General features: G+C 34.4%; 2 pseudogenes; one reads left to right on the top strand and one right to left on the bottom strand.

Annotated features, from left to right (window-relative positions):
• Window positions 1-319: 319 nt before the first annotated feature.
• LOC108694105 lies at window positions 320-2,393 on the top strand (annotated as a pseudogene).
• A 648-nt stretch (window positions 2,394-3,041) lies between these two features.
• Window positions 3,042-4,417, bottom strand: LOC108694114 (annotated as a pseudogene).
• Window positions 4,418-24,343: the final 19,926 nt, after the last annotated feature.

The following is a 24,343-nucleotide window of genomic DNA, read 5'->3' as shown; positions in this document are numbered from 1 at the left end:
TTATTCTCAAGGTAATGCTTAAGATTATCTTGATAAAGATCATCTTATTTGCTGAAGATTACCTTAAGGCATTATGAATTCATAGTCTATGAATAAGACAATCTCAAGAATGCGCTAATACTTAAGGACCGTCTTGTTTCATATTAGATTACTTTTGTAAAGATTGTACTTAAGACAGTGCTCATTTACGTTCGAGAACTTCCATCATAATTCCGTTAGGACAACCAATAATATGATAGAAGAATATTGTGTATTCACTTGATTACATTTGTGTTTCAAAATTCTTCTCTAAAAAACTTTTACACGGAAATAACGAAAAATGGCAAGTAATAAGAGTAGACATTATACGCCCGCGGAAAAGAATCTCGTCTTACAAATTTTAAATAAATATAAAGATTATTAGACATAATTGAATGCAAAAAAATAACGTTAACACATTTCGCGAAAAAGAAGTTGCGTGGACTAACATTTGTGACGAATTTAATAATTCCTCATTAATTACGCAAGAGATAAAAAACATTTATTTCTTTATAGCATATAATTAGATAATTTTAACAGATTATGTAATAAACTGAATATAACATGAGTGTAATATATACAACTGAAAGGCTTGCTACAATAGTGGATAACCTACATTTTATAAAAATGGAGAAAACAAACTTGGATTCTGTCATTCATCCATTTTTAACAGTATTATTATATTCAGCTAATGTTAATTTTATAATGTAACTAGAATGAATATTGTCTGAATGTAACATGTGATATTTGATAGAAAAATGAATGTCCGAGTTCATTTTTACAAATTGTGAGTAATCTATTGTTACAGCAATTTTTTAAATTAAACTTCAACAAATTTCAACAAATTCTTATCGAGTTTGTTGTGAAATTATTAAAATTTTTATTTTATATTACATTAATATTCTTTTAACAAATAAGAAAAAAGCTTATGAATTATATGTATAAACATCTTCATTGTATTATTTGTAAATTTATATAAACATTTCAATTGGTATAAATCTAGTTTGACTCTTAAGTTCTTTCTTTTAATTCATTATTCGTCATTTTAGTATTATAAATATAATTAGTATTATAAATATAATAATTATTTATTTAGTTATTATTATTAATTATTTAATATTCCTTTATTTTTATAGAGAAATATACAATTGAAAAAATTGAACTAACTTAAAGCAAACTTAAAGAGATTAAACAAAAAAAGCTAAATTTGCTACAGGTGGCGGAAACACCAGTTCCTCAGAACTAAATCCAAATGTTGCTTTAATAGCATCTAATTTAATGGCCACAAATGGCCAAAAATGTACCTTTCCGAAAATAGGAGAGATACAAACGAGTACAAACGATTCTCTTTCGAATGGCACAAATGAAATTAAAAAATCTTAAATCTTAAATCTTGCGCGCTGGCCATTTTTTATTTTTCACTTTTTGTTTAACTGTTTGAAGTACAAATGAAATAATGATCGATACAAACAAGTATAAACAAAGTACAAACGGCCTGCGATATTAATTTTTATTTTTGATAAAGTTGAGCGCCAGGTTCACATTGGTCACAAACAGATCGTATAAGATATAAATGACAGCACAATAAAATTTGAATTTGATCAAATGACAGATAAGAAAAACATATCTTTATGTAAAACAAAAGCATTAGATTCCAAAGGTATGTTATTAAAATATATAACAGTAATTTTTATATTACACAAATATATATGTCTTAGGGGGACCTTACACACTTTCCGTAACAGTAACCATAAAACGTAAGAATTAACCAATCAAAGAGCTGAAAGTTTACAATTCTTGACTGTAATTGGCTAATTCTTACGGTGTATGAAATACAATATATGAAATATTAGCTTATTAGATAAGACTTATATTTATATTTTATATTTCCCAAATTTAAAAAATTAGGAAATATTACTAATCCCACATTTCGAATAACATATTATATTTGACTTACGTCATTTGAAAAGAGTCAAAATATCTTTATGGCAAATAAATTTGCCATAAAGATATTTTGACTCTTTTCTCTAATTAATAATATTTTTAATATGCACATTCATAAACTGATTCTTTTACATCTTTAAGTATGTTATATTTTTTTACAGATGTTATAATAGAAAAAATAACAGTGGGAACAAGCAAGATCGTGAAGAAATGCAAATTCATAGAAACAGAAGATGATTTAAAAATTGAAAGACTAAGGAACATAATAAAGCAAGAACAACAAAGTAAAACTCGAACATGAAGAAATGATGGTTACTATTAAAGAAACTCATTTAAACGAAATAAATAAAGCAGAATTAAAGATGTTGCTGGCAAAAGCTGCAGAAGTTGAAAAAAAGATTGAAATAACTGAACTTTTATTAAAGAAAGAAAAAGATATTATTCCTTAACTATTTGTAAATTTAAAACTTTAGAAGATTTAAAGAAACGTAAGATTGTTTATATAAACTATTTTATATTAACTGTTCATTATACTAATTTTATTATATTTATTATGTCAAGTAACTGTTATTTTGTGCATTAAATAATGAATAAGTAATAATAATAATAGAAAAGAAGTTTCATACGTAGTTACAATTAATATATATTATGGCGACAAGAGATTTCAGGGTAAAATACAACAATACCAAACTGTTTTTTTATTCTTTTGATTTTATTATTGTATCAGATTATTCTATAACATGTTATAAAACAATCCAAAATCCAATAACAGATTATTTTAAAATTTTATCTCTTAAATAAAAAGAACTTGTTACTATCGTATAAATGGTAATTCAATATATATTTTTTATATAATCATGATTATAAAAATATACAAAAATTGATAGATAATTAGTAATCAGTAATGCATTTTAATACATAGTTATAATTGGTAATTAATAACCCAAACAGCATAAGGACTATCTCTTATTTTCAGGATTATCCCTTAAATATATGAATGTCCTGTAATGTCCCAAGACGTCCTAAGACATATTCAGGACCCTGAAAACGTCTTGTGCTGTCTGGGAATATAAAAAAATTTATCGAAATAAACGCTCTCTAAGAACTTGTCTCATTGCAAACCTTTTCCTGATTGCTATTATGGTGGAACATCTTTATACTCATCATATACATATTCATCATCTTCATTATCTTCAGGAAGTTCATCACGAAATATAAATGCAAGATTGTGTAACACAGCATTACAATAGATATAAAGCATAATAATTTTGTGTGAATCTTCTTGATAGACAAGAAAATCATCGTTTCCATACGTCATATGTTCTCTCTACAATTTGTCCGTCCATAAATAGTATTATATTTAAAAATAATATTTACATACATGCATACGTTACTATATTTGTAAAATCATATGCGTGCGTGTGTGTGTATGTGTGTGTGTATGTGTGTATCCATAAATATATACACCAATTCCTCACCTGAGGATTTCCTATTGTCAGAAAAAATGATAAAATTAGATAACCAGAATCACCAACTAATTTCCCATTTAATTTTCTCTCCATATATTACATATATATTCTTGAGTTTTGAAATATCCTGCTATCATGTTGACTGCCAGAATATTCAGGTATAATATCCAAAAATTCCATACGAAGTCCAACAATAGTCTGTATTAATGTAAATGTTAAAGTGAAATTATTTATTATAATACTGTATCATTAGCATTATTTAAATAACTATTAGAAATAATTATTATTAATTTTAAATTAGTTTACACATACTTGTACATTTAATAAAAAGTATCCTTTTCTATTTCGATAAATTTCAAGACGATAAAATTTTGTATGGTTAATCATATATATATATATATATATATGCAATCAATTGCGCTGTCAATTCCGGGTAAATCAATTGCTCCGTTATCATAACCAAGAATGCGAAATAATTGATGATTCTCATTTCTTCTTTCCTGCGTAGTGGGAATTTTAATAATCTTAATAATTTCTTTAATAATTAGCAAATAGAACTGAAAAATAATTCTAGACATTGTTGATTGTGACAACAATACTACTATTTATAATTTAAAAAAAAAATTATTTTAATTTGAAAAAAGAGATATACATTTAAAGAGAAATGCATTTATTATAAATATTATATATTTTTAATCCGAAAACTTGCACTTGCATAAAATCAGATTAATAATAGACAGACTAATAATTGTATAGCAGGAGGAATAGGTAAACCACGATTGTTTATTTTCATCAAATGTTCCTCTATTTTCAGCAATATTCCATATAAAACAGATTCCTTACAGAATCTAAAGCGTCTTTTAAATTCTAATTCCTCGTAAAATTCGAATATATTATTTGCATTGCGGATATAACGTTTTGAAATTCATATCGCTAAGATCTTCAATATTTCCAATTTCTTCTATATTAATGGCTTCGATATTCATTTCAATTACGTGTTTAAATATCTGAGAATCGATTATTCGTATGTACATGACCGGACAAAACCTCCGAGTAAAAATTATTATATTATTTTAATCGTCACTCCTTCAAAGTATTGTGAAGTATTGTGTCTGAACGTAAGTTAAGTTTAATTTTATATATAATTTAACAAAACTGACATTAGATAAAGAAGATATGAAGCATGATTATGAGATGATATGTATGCAACTATGTTCTCCATTAATTAAAAAATGCAATAACCAAGATGACTATGCAATATGTCTAATAAAAAACAATACAGAAACAGGTAATGCTGTGCAGTTTCAATTATATTTTTATATATGAAAATTAAAGTATATTATCGTAAATCTGATAAAGGAATTAATTTTTTTATATAAATAGGAAGGTTTCCTCCAAAATTAGATAATGAACAAAGAAGAATTTTACTGGTGATTGTCTATATGGAATCGATCATACGATGACAGTTATGCATTGTGATTATGATGCAAAGACTAATTCATATCCTGAATTATTTTCGCATGTAAGTAGTTTTTAAAAAAATATATTTATATCAAGTGATATATGAATAAAAATATTTTAGGGACTCAAAAATATTTTAGAACTCATTCCAAGCAATTCCATAATACGTCTTGGAATCAAAATATTAGAGAGACTACCTATCGTGTCTAATGAATTTCCGTGACTGTATTTCCTATATCTATATTTCGATCAAATACATGATATTTTAATATTTAATTTAAAATGTCTGAATAACTCACAAATGTTTTTAATGATACTTCATAACTCTTCATACCAAATACAAACGTTCCACATATAAACTTTGTTGACTTTAAATCCGGTTAATTATTTCATCAAATACATGGTCCCAAAAAGAATGTTTAATTGTAATTAATAGAATGACTCACAAATTTTTATTTGCACTTCAAAACTCTTCATATGGAATATAAACGATTTAAAATGATAATTTGTACAACCGGAAGTTTTGTCCGGTCACGTATATACGAATGATTCTATATCTTGAAACGAGGTGAAAATGAGCGAATTTACTAGAATACTGATAATTTCATTGGTTAATAATAAATTAATAAATTAATAAATTTGCTCACTTTTGTAATTTTTTTTTATAATTTTGCTCATTTTTGAAATTTTCATCTTGTTTGAAAATGCAGAATTGACTCCCTGTTTCACTAAAATAATATGATACCACACTGTACTCTAACCTTTTCACTAAACGAGTAACGATAAATTCAAATAAGATCACCTTAAGAGCATATTGGACAAGACTTGACGAGGACGATCTTATTGGTACGTTATTACGTTATACAAGACTTGTTATTATTTGAAGACGTAATCTTAATCAAGGTAATGCTTAAGGCAAGAGTTTAAGATTATCTTAAATTGATTATGAATCTAGAGTATCTTAAGAACACACTTAAGACGATCTTGAATATAAGATCTGACTATGAACATCGGCTTATGAATATCGACCATAGGCAACTACGTTTGCACAGCATGCAAGATACATTCACATGCAAGCGTCAAAGAGTGGAAGCAGCAACCAATCAGTTGGGCGATACGGGCAGTAGTATAAAAATTATTTTTTACATCACTGTAAAAATCGCCTCGTTGATTGGTTGCTGCTTAACGCTTGCATGTAAATACACTTTTAAGGTGCGGTTGAGTTACCGCTATAAATGCTTCGAAACATTTTTTTTTTATTATTTTATTATTGATCAATTAGTGAAATTCTTTCTTCTGATTGGTTAATTAAATGCTTCGAAGCATTCGTAGCGGCAACTTGATCACATCCTATGGCTGTTTTCACATAGAGCATACGTAAACACAATTGCGTAAACACAATTTGCGTCTACTAATTAAATCATCTCAACTAGAATAACACGTAGTAAGTTACACATACGGTTACAGCCAATATAAACGCTTCTTAAATCGAAATGGTGGTCAAAATAACCAATAGGAAGACTGTCGGCATTTCGGCTTGGATACTGACGAGATATTGGATACTTTCCAGCTACGACACAAGTAGACACAGTGTAAGACACGGTGTTTTCCAACTATGACATACGTCGACACAATTGTACACAGCCAAAATGCTGAGTTCGACTGTGTCATCTCTCAATAGCTACCAATATAATCAACATTTTTACATTTGGTATTGTACGATTTATTTTTCTAGGAATGATATTCTGATAGAAGATTATAATGATTTTTGAAAATTATATTCGGATATATTCGTATAAGTGTATACGAAATAAATAAAATGACAAAAATATTTTTTTGAATAATTTACTGTTTTCTAAACTATGGAAAGTATTTAGTACAAATTTTTTATTTTATTAAAAATAAATGTGTGTATTGTGTGCGATATAATAATTAATTTACTGATGTATTAATTCTTGTCATTTGGCTTATACCAGGTATGTAAATATGAAACCGAATTTACCAATAGATGGCCATAGCTGTCAATGTAGTTGCCGTCAGACGGCGCCATTGATGCTATCCTTTTCCTTGTTCTGACATCTGACAAAGATTTTCAACTCACAACAATACAAATTTCATACAACAGTATAGTTTGTAATAGCGTTGAACGTGTCGAATTTTGTGCCTGGAAACTATGATTTGCGGACAGCATTGATTTTCTATTATCATTTGAAGAAAAACTGCTGCAGAATCGCATCGAATGTTTGTCGAAGCTTACGGTGAGCATGCTCTTGGTAAATCACAGTGCTTTGAGTGGTTTAAAAAATTCAAAAGTGGCGATTTTGACGTGAGAAACAAAGAACGTGGAAAACCACCGAAAAAGTTTGAAGACAGCGAATTGCAAGCATTATTGGATGAAGATAACGCTCAATCTCAACAACAACTTGAGGCTCAATGTGACACGAGAAGTCATCTCCATACGTTTGAAATCCATGGGAAAGATCCAGAAGATGGGAAAATGGGTTTCACATGAACTGAATGAAAGACAGCAGGAAAATCGAAAAACTACTTGCGAAATGCTCGCCAGGTACAAAAGAAAGTCATTTCTCCATCGAATTGTGATTGGCGATGAAAAGTGGATATATTTTGAGAATCCTAAGCGATCCTAAGCGAATCCTAAAAGATCATGGGTAACTTCAGGCGAATCATCGACATCGACTGCAAGGCCAAATCGTTATGGACGGAAGACAATGCTCTGTGTTTGATGGGATCAGAAAGGTGTGATCTATTATGAGCTACTAAAACCTGGCGAAACCGTTAATATTGAACGCTACCGACAACAAATAATCAATTTGAATCAAGCTTTGTGTGAAAAATGACCGGAATATCAAAAAAGGCAACACAAAGTGATTTTGCTTCATGATGCACCATCATACACAGCAAAACTAGTCAAGGAAATGATTGAGGCATTTGGTTGGGAAATACTTTCGCATGCGGGTTACTCACTAGACTTGACTCCGTCCGATTACTTTACATTTATTTGCATCGATGGGACACGCACTTGCTCAGCAGCGCTTCACTTCTTACGAAGATGTACGAAAACGGCTAGATGACTAGTTTAACTCAAAAGAGCAACAATTTTTTTGGTGTGGCATCCATAAATTGCCAAACAGATGAAAAAAATGTGTAGCTGATGGGCAATACTTCGAATAAAATATTTTTTATCATTTTCATGCAATAAAAATGTATTTTCTATAAAAAAATTCCGGTTTCATATTTACGCTTCCTGTTGACGAATCAAGATAAGCGACGAACCGGCGACTTCAAAGTTGAAGAAATGAGTTTCTAGTATTTGAAACTTCAGGCCAGATATCACATCTGAATCGAGGACAGTTCTTGATTCACTTCCTCTCTCCTTGGTAAAAAGATTGCACGTCTTCAGATTTGATTAAAATGTCTTGTTAAAATGTCTTGACTGCACTGTTTGTGGAGACACGTGCTAAACCTATGCAACAAGTGATTTTTCTAGGAACGCGATAGCCATTTGCTAGTTGCACAGTTACAGATTGGCCTGGAACAAAATGATGCGGCCTTGCCTCATAATGGGCATCAAACTGATTTTTTATTCTTTTCTATTGATGGGATAAAGTTAATGTCAGTTTTTGGGGAGACTAAAAATCTCGAGGGGGGTTCTGAATTTGCGACCAAAAAATATTTCAGAAAGCGATTTGTGATCCGGAGCAGCCTCGCACGGAGTGTAATTGTATGTAAAAAGAAGTTCAGTTTTACTTTCCTGTGAGCTGATGATTTCAACTCTAAAAAGGTGGTGACCATCTTCTTGACTAACTCATTTGATTGAAGGTGATCTGGTGGGCTGCGAAGATGTACTGTTGAAATCCGCACAATTGAGTGAATTCTTTTGCGGTGAAGACTGGATTCTGTTATCCAAAACGATAACTTTCGGCGGATCATATTTGCAAGTAAGTAATGTAGATAATTACAGGTGGCTGATGCCGTAATTGTTGGGAACCGTTTAGCCTTCGTAAATTGGTTTGACGTAACTGTCGACGATAACTAAGATCCATTGATCGAGAATCGAGTTCGCAAAGTCTAAATATGTTCCCGTGGGGATTTTGTTTCCGGCCATAGGAGGATTCTTTAATAGGCTTGCTGAAGTTGCTACAGTGCTCATAATCCTTGATATATATTTCAATGTCTGAATGTATGGTAGGTCAGTAAAAGTAATGGCGAGTAAGCTAAACCATCCATTGAATTCCTAGGTGCGCAATATGTAGTTGCCGAATAAAACGAATGACCGTAAGCTATGGAATGATTATATTGTCATTCGTTAGCAATTCGCGATGACGATAATAGGGCATGTCATTGTCTTTTCCAACTTCAATCATCTTTTCTCCAGACGATTGATGACTTCTGCCAAAGTAGTTCATTGTAACTCCTCACATTGTTTTGGACAATATTTGAGCTGATTCTTGAATTACTTGTTGGACTTCCGTCTGCAGGGACGCAATTAGTTCCTCCATCTCAGAATCATTCGATTCGGCTCTAACTTTCATAATGAGCCTAGATAATGCATCTGCTTGTTCAAAATTTTCAATTTTGACGTATTCTATTTCAAAATTATATCCGATGAAACGGAGTGTCTATCGTTTTAGATGGTTTGTTGTACGTGTTTCTAATTTCTTTGTTTTAGACGTACGGAATAAGGCTAGAAGAAATCGATAGCTAAAAATGAATTTTCGGAACCGTTCGATAACCGTTATCATGCACAGCAAAGGCCTTTTTCTCAATTTCGGTTGTAGCCTTGCTGCGTTTTCGTAAGTGTTTTTTGACATGGAAAACGTTTTAGAAAACAGCTTTAGCTTGATCATCAGGTTGGCGTTGTAACAGAATATCGCTGATACCTATACAGCTAGCATCATCTGCTGCGACGATTAATATCTGTTTAGGATCATAGTACCAAAAAGAGGAGGCTTATCAATACAGCTTTGATTTCCTAAAAAGTTCTCTCGTGGGAAGGATTCCACTTGTATGGAATGTCTTTCTTCACAGTCTTTTTAGCGAAACTTTTAAACGTGAAAGTTTCTCTTCAGAAACTCTTTTCGTAATAATTTATTAGACCTAAGAGAGATCTGAGTTTCTTCACGTTACGTGGGGCAAGTATTGAACGGAGTGGTTCAATTCTTGCTGGATCTGATTTAATCTCTCGGGACAAAATAATGAAATCCAGATACTTAACTGACGAAATATACAGAATTTACATTTCTTTATGCTGAGCCTAAACCCTTATTCCTGCAGGCGATTATTTAAACGCTCTCCATTGAAATCTCGGCGATGTCGGCGTCCAGCTCTTAAAATATTTTACAATTGAATCGTGTTGATCTTTTTTTTTACCTTTAGATAAGCAGACTCAAGCTATGTGGCCAACTTTCTTGCAGATTCTATAGTCTGCTTCCTTATAAGGGTAATCCTCTCTATGGATCGTGAGACTGCAGCCACGACATTGTGCGGGTTGAAAATTTTTAGCTGCCGGTTTAATCTTGTGTTTTGTCTCTATTTCCTTCAATTTGACTTCGATTTGATCTTTGTTGTAACTGTACTAATCTCTACTGGATGTTGACTTTCCACACGGTTCACATCCACGATGCGCTCTACGTAGGTGTAATAAATTTCCTTAATGTCGTTATACGTGAAATTTTTCTTTTCAGCTGCGATTTTGAATAAAACAGTTCGCTCGGTATGGTATGCATGATTGCTAAGTGCTAAAGTTGCGAGCAATATTTTAGCTGATCAATATTAAAATTGTTGATCTCAAAAGCATCTCTTAAAATACTTATCCTGTCCAGAATATCAACAACCGCCATAGAAGCGAAGTAAGAAAATTTAGAGCTTCGAAACGACGTTGAAAAAACGATTTGTTGAAATTATTTTTTAAATGTTTGATCAGATCTGGAAAATTTAGATCATACAGCTTTGAAGAAGATAAATGAATGAATAGACGCTGACATTCTCCATTACTCAATGCATTCCGAAGAACCTATTGTCTCTCATTCTCAATTAAATTTTTTGTCAAGTCTTTTACAAAGATATCCTGGTGACGCTCATATAGTATAAAAGTCTTCCCTCTAATCGGTTCATGAATGAATTTTTCCAAAAAATCGATCAGATTAGAAAATTGCAAGGTTGGATAAGTTAATTTTTTTTTAAAAAGTTAAATTAAACTAAGTAAAGTTAACAACCTTGAAAATTTAAGTTAGTTAAGATACAATTTTTAATGAAGATACAATTAATTTATAATGATATTATTAGGTGGACAACTTTGCTTCCGCCGTTTTCCTATAAATGGCTTTAGCAGTAAGTGGTGGTCGAAATAAATAGATCATAGACGTCATACAATAAACTTGGGCATTTGTGTCAACATAACCCCATAGACACATTAATCGATTTGTGTCTGCATCATAAAGTTATTCTCGATTGAAAATGTCAGTTTACGAGCCAAATTCTCGTCTTTTGCGGGAGGTTTTAATTTTTTGCTTCAATATGAAGAAATCTGCGGCTGAGGCTCATCGAATGCTCTCAAATATTTATGGTGAGGTCGCTATTAGTGAAAGAACGTGTCGTGAGTTGTACCTAATAATTGAATTAAAAATTAAGTTAATAAAAAAAAATAATTAAAAAGTTAAAAGTTAAATTTGTTTTTCTTTACTTTAATTTTATGATTCCAGGATTTCAATCTTACAATTAACGGAAATGACAAATATGTACTTCATTTAAAAAAATACTGTATATTTTATTTATATAATGTTTTGTTTATATATATTAGGTGTACAATTTTGCTTCCGCCGTTTTTTTCCGAAATTCGAGGCTTTATTGTAAAAAACTGGTAATACATTTATGATTCAAAGTATTGTCCATCGCTGGCCACTACTTTCTCCCATCTTTCGGGTAGTGTACGAATCCCGCGTCGAAAAAACTGGTCATCTTTTGAGGTCATCTATCCACGAATCGATCCAATTTTTTACTTCTTCATAAGACCGGAAGTGCTGGTTAGCCAGGCTATGTGCCATTGATCGAAACAAGTGATAGTCAGAGGGAGCAACGTCTGGAGAATACGGCGGGTGGGGTAGGACACCCCATTTCAACGTTTCCAAGTATGTCTTGACCACTTTCGCAACATGCGGTCGAGCATTGTCATGCTGTAAAATCACTTTATCGTGTCTCTCGTTGTATTGCGGTCGTTTGTCTTTCAATACTCGGCTCAAACGCATCAATTGCGTTCGATACCGATTGCCTGTGATTGTTTCAGTCGGTTTTAACAGTTCATAATCCCCTCCGCCGAGCTGGTCCCACCAAATACAGAGCATGATCTTGGAGCCGTGAATATTCGGTTTGGCCGTCGACGTGGAAGCATGGCCGGGAACTCCGGGAACTCAGAAATGATTTTCTGCGCTTGGGATTATCATAATGAACCCATTTTTCGTCCCCAATCACAATGCGATGCAGAAATCCCTTCCGTCTTTGCCTTTCAAGCAGCTGTTCACAACCAAACAAATGCCGTTCAACATCTCTCGGCTTCAATTCGTATGGTACCCAATTTCCTTGCTTCTGAATCATTCCCATGGTTTTGAGGCGTTTTGAAATGGCTTGTTGAGTCACTCCCAATGATCGATGATGCCAATTCTTCTTGATTTTGACACGAATCTTGCTCAAGTAATGCCTCCAATTCTGCATCTTCGAAAACCTTCTCTCTTCCACCGTTATGCCGGTCTTCGATGTCAAAATCACCGTTCTTGTTTGCGTTGAAACCACTCACGACACGTTCTTTCACTAATAGCGGCCTCACCATATGTATTTGAGAGCATTCGATGAGCCTCAGCCGCAGATTCTTCATATTGAAGCAAAAAATTAAATGCAAATGACGAGAATTTGGCTCGTAAACTGACATTTTCAATCGAAAATAATTTTATGATGCAGACACAAATCGACTAATGTTTCTGGGGTTATGTTGACAGATGCCCAAGTTTATTGTATGACGTCTATGATCTATTTATTTCGATCACCACTTACCGCTAAAGCCATCTATAGGAAAATGGCAGAAGCAAAGTACACCTAAACTATTTACATAAACTATTTACATAAACTGTTATGTTTACTACTATTATTGTTTCAATATTTTGTTCATATATACTTATTAAATTTAAGTAATAAAGCCATTTCGAAATTTTCGTCGGACATCTTTCCTCGCAAATTATCGAAAATAAGTCCTCCTACATTGAACAGCCATTCAATGTGAGCCGATGATGTATTGATGTATATATTATAATGTATTTTAATAATAAGGAATAATAGATTTCAATCTATCAGAAACTAGATGTATCTAAATACACATTTCTGACAGATTGACATCTAGGAGTCAATTGTGAAATGAGGTGAAAATTAAAAAAGTGAGCAAATTTACTACAATATAATTTCATTGGTCAACACCTAATAAATTTGCTCAAATTTGTAATTTTCACTTCATTTTAAGTTATCGCTGTTACTGCGCATTATGTCTGAGACTTAACTTCAAAAAAGTTAAATAAAAAATTAATAGTTACAGATAAAATGTAACTAAATAAAGTTAAAAAGTTAAGAGTTTAAAATGTAACTAAGTTAAAATTAATGAACTTTTTAACTTAACTTTTATCTTTCTAACTTAGCATAATTCTGAAAAATTGTGATGACTTTGCGAGAATAGCGGAAATATTGCTATCCGCACTGACCGCTCGGGTTAGGAGACTGATCGTCGGATCCATTGTCCTGTCAAGAGAAACCGCCCAGAGCCCGTATACACCTGGGTATGTTGAATTCATACCCTTGTGATTCCAACTTATGAGATATACCAAGGCATACGCCTACCAACTAAAATCCCCCCCTTTATATGTAACAGCACACAAGGTTGTAAGAGATGGAATCGCCTATATTGCAGCCCCCTCCTCCCCACTTATCGAGATAATCTCAATTATCGCTATGTATGTTCAGATATCTTCTTTTCATCTTTGATGTTTATAATAATATCAAGGGTTTACAATCTTTCTTATTTGTACATTTGGCCTTCTTGCCATATTCACTGCGCAAACAAAAATATCCATAAGCATGAGCCATTTCACACGTGTACAAGAATTCGCAAATTGCTATTCATACGCGTCCATATCAATGTTCAAGTTCCGAAATAATTATTTGTAAAATATTATCCGTAGCTGGAGAGGTAGGTCTAAGTTCACATCTGCGCTTATAAATCGCAGATGTTCTCTTTTAGTTCTTTCCTTAAATAGAATTATGTCTTTGCAATAGTCTGCGAACATCTTCCAATTGTCTTTGGAATCTATAGATCTATTTAAAATGTTCGCGAAAGAGAGATCCTCTCCAAATGTGTTTAGCAGTTTCAGCCTTTTGTATAGCCCACACCAGAGTATGTTGAGCAGTATCGACTTCGAAGCAACACGATTGTTTTCACTTTTCGTATTTCATAGAAATAAAACATAAAACAGCCGTGTCCAATTACAATTTGTGTGACTCTAAACATCAACCCTTTTTATCTTCTATCGATTCAGCTGAGTAACTCCATTATTAGAATCTCCCTAACTCTAAATTCCAGTGTCCCACGAGGAAGAGCCAAAAGATCTCTTTTCCATCTCTCAATAGCCCTAATGCACTTTTCATTTCTTATCATTTTCCTAGCCCGAGGAATTATGAACCCGTTTGTATTGATAATTTTCTTAACCTTCAAGTACACTCGTCTATACTTTGAGACTTGATGCAAACGGTACCATTTGCGCTAATATGGCTGCCGTCGGATGTGAAACTGTTCTGTACGCATAGATCACCTTTAGTGCTGTTCGCCTAAATGTCTTGGAAACTTTGTTACATCTTTTTATCCTTAACTCCATTATATCTGCCCAAAGGGGAAGTCATACATCACAATAGAAATCACTATCCTGATGTATAAACGCCTATGTTACAAGGGCCCCTCAAATTACTCATAATACGACTCAATGATGTTACCTATCAGGCTTTCAATATTCCCCCATATTCCGTCGCAATTACCGCTTCATCGAATATATCGCCTGACACCATCAGAAGAGTATCATCAATATAACATATATATCTTCCTCCCATGGGACAGCGCGCAATATCATATCCGACGTTTCACAAGGTGGATCCGAGGATCAAACTCTGCGCACGCGCACATGTAAATGTCATTACATGTAAGATCATTATCACGATTCGCATACAATCCGCAGCAACATTCTAAATGAGAAATAATCATCGATCACTGCAATCAGGTATTCACTAACGATAATAGACGTTACCACTAACGTTACCGCAGTGTTCTCTGTATGACTTCTCATGGTAGCGAATTGAATGCATTCGAAATGTTCAACGAAGTAATAACTTTGATTTTCTTAAAATTCTGTAGCCACTTTTTCAAGCATAATATCGCGTCGACGGTCGACCTATTTGCTCTGAATCCAAACTAATAATCAGATGATTCCCTCTCTCTTTCCAGAAAGGCCTGCAATCTTGAATTTAAAATTCTTTCAAATAATTTACTACCTTCCAGGCAAATTGATCTAAACGACGACTTATCTTTACTCTTATTAGGCTTCCTGAGAAACACCAATCCATGTTTCCATTCAGTCGGGAAGATTCCTTTTCGCAAACGGCATTACAGCAAGCAATCATTCAGGAAGCTAGTAAATCCAGTGAATCCGCCAAGAGTCTGCCTAATATTTTATCTGGATCTGGTACCTTGCATTTACGAAATACGAGTTCTCGCTTCTAATAATTCAGAAACACCGATTGCTATATCTGGATTCCATTCTCCCATTTTCGCGTTCTCCACCTGCACATGCATTCTCTAGGAAGGTGAGTATCACTCTCTCCAATGCATCCGGTAAGAGTTTCTCTACGGCTTCACCGATCGCAAATATTTCATTACTATTCGATATGGCCCTCCTCAATCATCATCAATAATTCTTGCCAAGCGTTATTTTTTGACCTCCAAATAAACCCACGCAATCTGCGACGAGAGATCTTTAATTCTTCCCAGCTTTTTGACTTCTTCGGGGTTCACATTTTTTCTCTTTACATCTTTACATCGCGTGCGTGCACGTCTTAGGTCTTCGATCTCGGCGTCCCACCAGTTAACGCCCTTTTTCGTTTTCGATCTCGGCATCAAGCACTCAAATACTTTTTTCAAAATATCCACAATTCGATTCGCATTCTGTATCTTAATAATCTCGTTTGATCTTCCTCTCTCCCCTTATGTTTTTATGAGCAGACAAGTCCTCGCAGATTCCCTCCTTGGAATACAAGTGAAAATATTTCCCCGATTCAGAATATACAATCCATAGAACATGCCCAATCATTAAGAATGTCTCCTTTTTAGTGCCTGCATGGTCCCACTCACTGATTCTAGCGTTGAAGTTATCCAACACAATCAATAGTTTTGTCTTTGCCTCACTACCACATTCGTCAGCAGTGTCAAGAATCTCTCAAACTCTGCTAATCGGTCTATAAACTCTGCTAAACTGTCTTATTCGGTGAATAATAGAATAAATCTATTGTTCCATAATACAATATTGTTTCATAAAACAGCCATGTATTCATCGCCTCTTCAACATTGGAGACGGAGAATCTAATATCCTAACTAAGTAATCACCACTGAGCGTCCATCGGACGAATAGGCCCATCTAGAATCCATCCCGACACGAAACCTATGTTCCGAAAATTGTGATGTTTATTAATTTTTCTCATGTACTGTGAAGGACCAGGTCCTGCATCGCGCGAATGATTGGCATTGAATTGAAAGATGCTATTGAAGGATCCATTCATATACATGGCTTCAGGGCTCTGATTGGTCGAACCTAACAAGCCCATTGCCGTCCCATCTATCCTCGTATCGACTGGAGACAGCCGTGGGACCCCCACTGCCGGCAAGCACCACCTCGGCTCCGGAACTTGAACCTCCCGCTGCGAACTGATCTGTAATAATAATCCCTAGCCCTGTTGCGAGTCCAGTCCTCTCTTCTCTCGCAAACCTTGATCTCCGATATCTTATCGGATACCTTGATTTTGCCCGACAAAAGCTATCCCTGTGTCCCACTCACTCATAGTTATAGCAACAGTCCAGTTCTGTCCACTATACTAGGGCAGACCGCTCTAACCCGCCGCGAGGCATCTAAAACATTGAAGAAGTCTTCTCTCCAGCAGCTCCACACACAGTGTGGACCCACTCGCAACCTTCCAATATCGCAAATTTATTGCACAAGACAGAGGGCATCTCGCGTAAACCGTGAATAAACCCTCCTTTAAAGTCTAAGTTTATCTTTTACCTCCGCACTTCTACTATCACTGATGATAGCTCTAATCTCGGATTCCCCAATAGAGTCGTTCTTATGATTCTAAGTTTTCCCATTGGTGCTAGGCAAATAATCCTTATCCGCATACTTTCAGAACCTCTTTCATCTGCGTCGCAAGGGCATCCGCTTTACTCCACACATCGTCGCCTATTAGTTGTATCAGTATTGCGCCTTTTTAACTCTTGTATCCAGAATCCTTAAGGATAGGATAGGATGATTTTTTTCCTCATTAATGCCATAGCCTTCACAAGCGTAGGAGGGGCCTCCACAAGCTGCATCACTGCACTCCATAAGCATCGCCGGCATACGCCAATCTACGCCTGGACGCAAAAACCGAAGCCCTCGAAGAACCAAACGTTGTTCTCCCAAGCCCTCAACAGGCCCAGCAAACGCGGGACCATCACCAAGTGAGAAGGAGGGAAAGATCGATGGGGACTATATAGAACAAGGACTTCGCTCTACCAAAATTCATTCAAGCCGGATGACCCTTTATCTCCTCTACATCCGAAACTCTAGAATCCGATTGTTCATCCCCATAATTAAAGGGCAAAGCTCTCATTGTTGATCCAGCCTGACCAACGTCCGCGACACCTTGAAAACGATCGCCCATCAATCTCTGTTTCCAATTCATTCCCGTCGAAACGGGACCGTCATGCGGCCGTCACCCGCACTGAGCAAAGAACTCCCCCTGCATATCATAGTCTTCTCTCTGATTCACATAATCCTCTTGTTGAGCCCCCTAAGGCCTCTTTGTTGCTCCCTAAGAAGGGCAGTAAGCCGGAGGAAGAAGCGCCGCTCCCAATCCTTCATATCGTTCTCTACATTTGCATTGTTGACATCACTCGTGTGTATTTCACTCGATACTGCCGAAGCCTCCAACACAATTTTATGTAACCACTCTCCTGGGTACATCTCGTCTGGTCTTATCAAGATTTAAGAGAACTCATTTCTTCCCGTAGAATCAATTCCCTGCGAATCTCATCAAGTTCAAGTTTCATTCTCGCCTTTTCTTCTTTTAACATTTTGACTTCTTTGAGTTTGTCATTTTGATAATCCTTCACCAGACGACGTTCCTCGTCATCCATATTTAGTTGGCTTCAAAGTTCTTATATGTCAGTTCCTGCATCGCCACTCGCGCCGTCTCAATTCCAAACAACAATTCGGTGTCTGAGTTCTCCATGAATAGATGTCGTGCTCCTTTGCTCGTCGTACGCCACATCAAGAAGTTTGTCATTATGGACGCCAAAGATGATGCTGCGAAAAATTCTTGACTCCGTAATCTTTTTCTTTTGGTTGTGCGTTAGATATTCTGGTAAATTAGATATAATATTGGATTTAGTATATATCTTTTTTTTGTTTTATTTTTATTAGATTTTTTCCTTAATTAAATAAAAAAGGAACGATCATACTGATCCTCCTCATCGTCCACATCTTGTGGGAGAATGAACTGGACTCTCGATTTTTTCTTCATTCCTCTTCTACTACCAGTCTGAATGTCCGAATCTGAGGAAATAGGAATAGCTTCTTCGAGTTCCATTGGCGCTCCCACATTATTGTCGTCTATGTCTGGCACCACACTCTCTCCATTAGTTTCCGGAATGAGACTTTTATCAACTTGAACTCTTACGTCTAGTTTCTTAATCCATTTGATCCTAACGCCTTTCCTATTTTGTTTATCTACGATGCTCTTTCGAGTTGGGAACTCATCGGTAATTCTCCATCTAACCCCATTAGTCCATCTTCTGGATGGCCGATCGGTCGCTGGCAGGGACATTATCAGCGACGAACCAGGTCTTGAGGCTCCAAACCTCCGAACGGTTATCTCCTATTTACGACATTATCATATTCATTTGAGGGGAAAGATTTACAAGAGACTCTCGCCCTTGCTCCAAAAAGGGACATTGATTGACTCATCATTCATATATACTGTTGACGACCCATTTTCTACCAGAGAAGAATAAATATCAGGGAAGGAGGCAAAACCTTACAAGCGAAACCTTACAAGGATGACAATAGGAACACGCAAGATGGTATTAGCGGTACTTGGGTTGTCAACGCATTCATTATCTGATACCCCGTCGTCAGAAGAGATCACCATTCAGAGGAACAGAGTATAGAATTCCCGCGTCAAGGCTGTGGATGTCTGGCGTAAGATACAGAACCAAGAGTACATCCAAACGCACGGAGTCAAAATGATGCGTGAATGAATCAGTGTGAACAAATTGTCCATGTCAGTGTCCAACGAGCGTCTCGGCGAAAGCAGCATATCCGCGCAACCTCTCTCTCACTCCCACAGCCGCCCCCCAGGTGACACAGCACCACCCCATGCACTCTCATACATTCATAGATCATACATTCATCACTAAACATAGACATCACTAAACAAATGCATAGACTCGACACCAATGGCGACTGAACTCTGGCCATTGACGTGAAATTTTCTTTAGTCATGCATTCTATCGCCGTATATCGCAACTATCGCAACTAAGATTCAGAAATAGCTCAGATCTTTAAATATGATTTAATCCTAAAATTGCCGCTAACGACTAAGCCCATAGTCTCTTTCTGCTTTGCATCTCATCGCTGCGTACCACGATTCGAGATTTAGAAAATCTAATTGGATCTTCAGATATTTCTTACGTAGCCACTTGAAGTCATTCATGTTGTATAATTGATCAGCGATCTCTTCATAAATAATAATAATGAATAAATTTCACTTATGTCGGGACGGGACTCGCTGGGAGGAGGGTCCACTCCACTTCAAAGTTCCATACAAGGAAAACATTTCTCATCTTATTATAAACTCGACTATCTTAATATATAAACAAAATATCAATAATTATACATCGCATGAGTGATGTTTAATAGTTTAACAGTTTTGAATATTTAACAAACAGAAGCACAACGAGGCACCACTTCGACCAGTAGTTATATATTCGCACTTTAAAGCTATCATAGGTACAAAACTTAAGATTCAGCTCGAATAATCAAATATGCATCTTATTTTCTTCTGCTCATTGTCTATGTTTTCCGTACGCGGCCCAACTATTTTAATTCTACCACTGATTCATAGATAGCACTCACTTTCTCCACATTACATTATCTCCACCTTATATACATACTTATTAGTACTGTACATACTATTATTCATTCAAGCATTCATTGATTTACAACTTTATATCTTTTCTTAATATCTTAAATAAAGTATTTCATTAACTATACAATTATTTAATATATGCAGTAATTATATTCTCTTCTAGACTTATATACCATTATTGTATCATAATCAATGAGAAATTCGATATACGAATACCAATTGTTTCTTCTTTTTCTCCAAAATAATATAATATATCCTGTATATACTATTCATTATTTAATTAATTTAATTAATTAATCAATATATGACTAATATTAGATAAATATTCCTGATAAACATTCGACCACTCTTTGCAGATTACCAACTTATTAGAGTGACTATATTACATCGTCATCCCCATGATTTATTTTTCGCTTACAGGTTCGCTCTTGATATATTAATATTTTTCTTATTCAGATAATTTTCGCTTATAAATTTCCATAACACTATTTATATGATCTATCTTCGTTAAATCTTATCTCCATTTAAATCTTATTATTTATACATCCCAAATGATAATTCTATTTTATAATAATATTTTATAATAATTCTATAGTATAAAAATCTCCAAATCTATGGACCAAACGCGTTTTAACTCTAATAATCCTTTATTACTTTATCACAGAGAGATATCCCAGACAACGAGACTATTTTTGAGCTGTAGATACTTGTCCCACTAAAATAACAGATCGCAGGAATAATTGGTTCAAGTACATTGACTCCAATAAACATCTTGTGTAATTCTACAGGCAGCTATGTTATAATTTCTCTTGTGCATATAATTATATAATAATTAATGCACAACTATCCTCAATTATCAAATTTCTCGTATTCGAGTCATTAATGCATTATTTCCTATTCACACGATACAATTACCTAATAACTTTTAACAAACATGTAAATATTCTACACACACACACACACCCACACACACACACACACACACACACACACACACACACACACACACACACACACACATATATATATATATAAGGTGTACAACTTTGCTTCCACCGTTTTCCTATAGATGGCTTTAGCGGTAAGTGGTAGTCGAAAAAAATAGATCATAAACGTCATACAATAAACTTGGGCATCTGTCAACATAACCCCATAGAAACATTAGTCGATTTGTGTCTGTATCATAAAGTTATTCTCGATTGAAAATCTCAGTTTACGAGCCAAATTCTCGTCATTTGCGGGAAATTTTAATTTTTTGCTTCAATATGAAGAAATCTGCGGCTGAGGCTCATCGAATGCTCTCAAATACTTATGGTGAGGCCGCTATTAGTGAAAGAACGTGTCGTGAGTGATCAAGAGTGATTTCAACGCTTCAAGAACGGTGATTTTGATGTCGAAGACTGGCATAGCGGTGGAAGAGAGAAGGTTTTCGAAGATGCAGAATTGGAGGCATTACTTGAGCAAGACTCGTGTCAAAATCAAGAAGAATTGGCACGATCATTGGGAGTGACTCAACAAGCTATTTCAAAACGCTTCAAAACCATGGGAATGATTCAGAAAAAAGGAAATTGGGTACTGTACGAATTGAAGCCGAGAGATGTTGAACGGCGTTTGTTTGCTTGTGAACAGCTGTTTGAAAGGCAAAGGGATTTCTGCATCGCATTGTGACTGGGGACGAAAAATGGATTCATTACGATAATCCCAAGCGCAGAAAATCATGGGGAGTTCCCGGCCATGCTTCCACGTCGACGGCCAAATCGAATATTCACGGCTCCAAGGTCATGCTCTATATTTGATGGGACCAGCTCGGCTTAGTGTATTATGAACTGTTAAAACTGACTGAAACAATCACAGGCAATCAATATCGAACGCAATTGATGCGTTTGAGCCGAGCATTGAAAAACAAACGGCCGCAATACAACGAGAGACATGATAAAGTGATTTTGCAGCATAACAATGCTCGACCCCATGTTGCGAAAGTGGTCAAGACATACTTGGAAACGTTGAAATGGGAAGTCCTACCCTACCCGCCGTATTCTCCAGATGTTGCTCCCTCTGACTATCACTTATTTTGATTAATGGCACACGGCCTGGCTGATCAGCACTTCTGATCTTATGAAGAAGTAAAAAAATGGATCGATTCGTGGATAGCCTCAAAAGATGACCAGTTTTTTCGACGTGGGATTCGTACGCTACCCGAAAGATGGGAGAAAGTAATAACCATAATAACAATAACAGCGCTGGACAATACTTTAAATCATAAATGTATAACCAGTTTTTTACAATAAAGCCTCGAATTTCGGAAAAAAAACAGCGGAAGCAAAATTGTACACCTAATATTTAAACTTTTTATCTTCGCATTCACTCTCACAAAAGAAGCATAATAATAGGCATAACGGATAGAACTTTTTTGTATCAAATACTAAATATCAAAAAAAATTCGAGCACATAGTTAGTTAGCACATTATTAAAAAATGATTATCCAGCCGATTTAATTTTTGACACTATTAACGCACAATTGAAAGTTTTGATTCATAAAGGAAACAACAGAGTAAATCAAAAGATAGAATTAATAGAGGCGCCTCTTGGTTCGTGCTTCCTTACATCCCTAAAATTTCGGATGAATTTAAAAGAATTAACAACACCTTTAACACCAAATTAGCTTTCATCAGTTTAAACAAATTGAACTGTTTGATAAGGGTACAGAAAGATCCCCTCCTACGAAAAAAAAAGAAAATGTAGTTCATGAAATTTTATGCAGATCCTGATGGTTTATATATCGGACAGGAAAGAAACTTAAAATTATTAATGTCGAAGCATCGTAATCATATTAACCATAATATTAATAATCGTAATTACAGAACATCGAATTAATTTTGAACATGACTTTGACAGGGAGAATATCGCAGTATTAGATGAAGAGCGTTTCTTTAATAAACGATTAATATCTGAATGCCTCCATATCCTTATGCGGAAAAACAGTCTCAATTTGTGTTCGAATACGGAAAGTCTATACATTACACTTATATACAGTCATTAAAAGACATAAAATAGTTTTATCTAGTTGACTTATGTAATCCCCTATAATGTTTATATATTGACAATGCCTCTTCTTTTAATATTTACTTCTGCGACTGACACGTCTCACTTATTATATAAATTGTATTAATCATGTTTCTTACAAGCTATAATTAACATGTGTTTAATAAAATTTTCTCAATCTACAATTAATTTGAAATTGTACTTCACATACATTGTTATCTTATCATTATTTGATCTAATTTGTAAGACGATTTTTTTTCATGTTTGGAATGAGTTTTTCTTTGGTTTTTGATTATTATATATTTTATGTTACGTTGCTTAATATTTTATCAGATTGCACAACATCAAATCCGCAATCTGATAGTGACTTCTCCTTAGACATGGAAGAAATTTTTATATTGCTGATGAGGACTCCAAAATGAGTTACAATGATTATTTGAATAAAGATTTAAAATATATGCTTTGCGTATTAATTATCACGCTGATTCTCATTCGCCTTGTTTTTGATTTGAATTTGAGAGAGTCAGAAGAAAATTACATTAAGAAGATTACATTAAGAAAATTACATTACTAAGTATTTTGAATTGTAAATTTTAGGACATCTTGTGTGTGTTGGAAGTGGACATATGTATATTACGTAATGATAAAAAATGATGCTATTGTATCTTTCATGACAAACTTTTTCTTAAGTCATCTTAATTTATCAAATTACAAAAAATATATTGTACTTTACATTGAGTATTTATATAATTCTTTTGAGACATATCCTGCATATATCACTCATACATGCGTACACAAAGATTATATTTTTCAAAATAATGCATTATTTCTTATCATTAAACTATTACGAAATTCATGTCTGAAATTTTATGTAATAATTTATAATTATAATAATTTATAATTAATTTATA

This window comes from Atta colombica, unplaced genomic scaffold, assembly GCF_001594045.1.
Source record: "Atta colombica isolate Treedump-2 unplaced genomic scaffold, Acol1.0 scaffold115, whole genome shotgun sequence".
Lineage (NCBI taxonomy): Eukaryota > Metazoa > Arthropoda > Insecta > Hymenoptera > Formicidae > Atta > Atta colombica.
This window is presented reverse-complemented; position numbering and strand designations above follow the sequence as displayed.